Source organism: Primulina eburnea, chromosome 15 (genome assembly GCF_022965805.1).
Source record: "Primulina eburnea isolate SZY01 chromosome 15, ASM2296580v1, whole genome shotgun sequence".
NCBI classification, from domain to species: Eukaryota; Viridiplantae; Streptophyta; class Magnoliopsida; order Lamiales; family Gesneriaceae; genus Primulina; species Primulina eburnea.
This window is the reverse complement of record NC_133115.1, coordinates 21,000,658-21,004,118: the sequence shown is the minus strand read 5'-3', so window position 1 is coordinate 21,004,118 and position 3,461 is coordinate 21,000,658. Positions and strand designations below refer to the sequence as shown.

Genomic DNA, 3,461 nt, shown 5'->3' with positions numbered 1-3,461 from the left:
CCCACTTACTACCAGAAATAGGGTAGATAATCCCAACATCAAGTAGTTTGAGGACTTCAGTTTTCACAACATCTTTCATGTGTGGATTTAATCTCGTTTGTGGTTGTTGAGATGTTTTTGCATTTTCTTCTCAGTGAATTTTGTGAGTGCAAATTAGTGGATTAATGCCCTTGAGATCTTTTAGTGTCCAACCAATTACATTTTTATGTCTTTTAAGCATATCAAATAATTTACCTTCTTGATCACTTGCTAGTTTGGTAGAAATTACCACCGGATATGTTTCATCTTCTCCAAGAAATGCATACTTCAATTCTTCTGGCAAGGGTTTTAACTCCAATATGGGTGGTTCGTCTTTGTTCTCAAATTTTGCCTCAAATTCTTTCTTTGATCCTTGTAACGAGTGATCCCTGATAAAATAATCAAGATCAATTTCAATATTTTCTTTAACAGTTTCAATTGAACACATATCTAATTGATCACGAGTACTCCCTTCTTTAATGTTTTCTTCCACAAGAGTTTCAATAAGATTTTCATCTTCACTTTCATCTCCTATGTCATGTGGTTGCTTACAAAGATTAAAAACATTGAGCTCCAAGGTCATGTTACCAAATGAAAACTTCATTATTCCATTCCTGCAATTTATAAGAGCATTAGAAGTTGCTAAAAATGGACGACCCAGAATTACAGGAATTGCATTACAAGCTTCGATAGGTTGTGTATCTAAAACTATGAAATCGACAGGATATACAAAGTTATCAACTTGGACCAACACGTCTTCTACCATACCTATTGGCACTTTAACTGATCTATCGGCAAGTAAAAGTGTTACCGAAGTAGATTTTAACTCGCCTAGATTGAGTTCTTGATAAACTAAATATGGAAGTAAATTCACACTAGCTCCAAGATCAAGCAAGACTTTTTTAATCTTTCGTTCCCCAATAATACATGAAATAGTAGGACAAACAGGGTCTTTGTATTTCAAAGTATTATTATTTTGAATGATTGCACTTACTTGTTTGGCTAAAAATGCTTTCTTTTTCACATTCAATTTTCTTTTCACAGTGCACAAGTCTTTCAAAAATTTGGCATACGATGGTACCTGTTTTATTGCATCTAATAAAGGAATATTAACTTTTACTTGTTTAAAAATATCATATATACCAGAATTCAAATTTGATTTTTTTTGTATTTTTCAATGCATGAGGGAATGATGGTGACACTGTCTGTTGAACCTCCTCTTCGCAAGTTATGGGTTCCACATCCTTACCCTTTGGAGTTGATTTATCATCATCTTCACAAGGTTCAGGAATAGATTTTTCCACAACCTTACCAATTCGAAGGGTAATAACAGATTTTACCTGATCCATCGGTTGAGTTCAGAAGTTCCAGCTTGTTAATGATGATCCTTGGGATTAGGCTGTGGTTGTGAAGAAAATTTACCTTTTTCATGAACATTAAGTGCAGATGCAAATTTAGCAAGAGTATCTTTAAAATCTGTCATGGTTTGAGTAGTTTGAGTATTGATAGACTCTTGCTTTGCAATGAAAGAATTCAATAAATCTTCAAAATTCTTTTTCGGTGGAGGAACATAAGGTGCATAATTTTGAAAATTTTGTTGGTTTTGAAAATGTGGTTGCGGAAATTGTGCACCATTATCATTCCTCCAACTAAAATTTGGATGATTTCGCCAACCTGGATTGTAATTTTGAGAAAATGGTTCAAAATTTGGCCTTTTGAAATTGTTCAAAATATTGACTTGTTCATGGAGACATTCTTTAAAAGAGGGCAGAGTGGGACAATCTTTTGTAGAATGATCACTTGTATCACAGATGCGACACACAATTTCTTGAATAGCTTTTAACTGACCATTTTTTTTCAATTCAAGTGCCTCAACTTTTTTTGCAAAGAGGTAAATCTAGCTTGGAGATCATGTTCATCTTTTAGGGTGTACATACCTCCACTATATGTGGGAGATTGAATCTTGTTTGATGGTTCGATTGTACCTATAGTGTCCCAATTTTGAGCATTTTCAGCTAATAAATCGAGATACTCAATTGCCTCATTTGGATCTTTATCTTCAAATGTTCCATTACACATAAATTCAACCATTTGTCTATCTTTAGGTGTTAAGCCTTCATAAAATTGAGAAACAACTCTCCAAATTTCAAAACCATGATGTGGACAAAGATTAAGCAATTCTTTGTATCTATCCCAACACTGATAAAAAGTTTCTCCTTCTTTTTGAGTAAAAGTGATTATTTACCTTTTGAAAGAATTTGATTTATGAGATGGAAAAAACTTTTAAATTGTTGTTGCAATTCATCCCAAGTTCGAATGGATCCCGATCTAAGATTTTGTAGCCAAGTTTTAGCTTTATCTTTTAAAGAAAAAGGAAAAAGCTTAACTCGAATGTTCATGCTACAATTTAGATCATTATATGTGTTGCACACTTCTTCAAACTCTCGTAAATGCATGTATGGATTTTCAGAATCTAAGCCATGAAAATTGGGTAAAAGTTGGATAATACCAGGCTTAAAATTGAAATGAGATGCATCAGGAGGAAAAACTAGACATGAAGGTGCACTAGTACGTGTAGGATTCATGTGATCTCTAAGTGTTCTTCGTCTATCATGATAATGTTGAGATTGAATTTCATCTTCATTTTCTTGGATGGGTTCTTCCGCCATGTTTTGTAAAAATAAAGGGTTATTTCGAATGAGTCGACCACTAAGTGTACTTGACCAAATGCTCATGCAAATGCAAATGCAAAAGAATAAAAACACACAAAAGCAATAAAAATTCAAATAAAGAAAAATAAACTATAAACGAAATTAAAAATACTTGAAATTAAATTATACTTCCCTGGAAACGGCGCCAAAAACTTGTTGCGACTTTGATTGTTGCACTCCCAAGAGCAGGTTGTCCACAAGTAGTATAATTTGGTGAGTCCAAATATCGTATCCACAGAGAAGCTAAGGTAATTACAAGTCCACTACAATGTCTTTTTGTTTTTGTTTTTGTTTTTGTTTTTGTTTTTGTTTTGTTTTTTTCTTTTAATGGTTTAAATCTTTAATTGGTAATTTTTAATTGTTCAAATTTTAATTTAAGTAGTTGAGATTAAAGGATTCACTCTTAGTATTTTAATAAAGTTAACATTAATGAACATTATTGAAATCCACTTAATAAAATAGTTCCAATATATATTAAATAATCATATTTTTATTATGTTATATATTATTATCTTATAAGTATATAATATATACCAAAACTTGTAAATGTTATCAAGTATTTATTGTGCTATATATATATATATATATATATATATATATATATATATATATATATATATATATATATATATATATATATTTGTAAACACTAAATCAATGTTTCCACTTTAAATAGTTGATAAAACCAAACAAACATTTAAATGGTACCAAGAAATTAATATTATGATATTC

At 31.2% G+C, this 3,461-nt stretch overlaps 1 non-coding gene across 1 annotated transcript; it reads left to right on the top strand.

The window, feature by feature from the left end:
• The first annotated feature begins 2,167 nt into the window (after positions 1-2,167).
• Positions 2,168-2,276, top strand: LOC140815791 (small nucleolar RNA R71). The gene has a single exon (XR_012114436.1). It is a non-coding gene; the product is annotated as a small nucleolar RNA R71 (small nucleolar RNA).
• Positions 2,277-3,461: the final 1,185 nt, after the last annotated feature.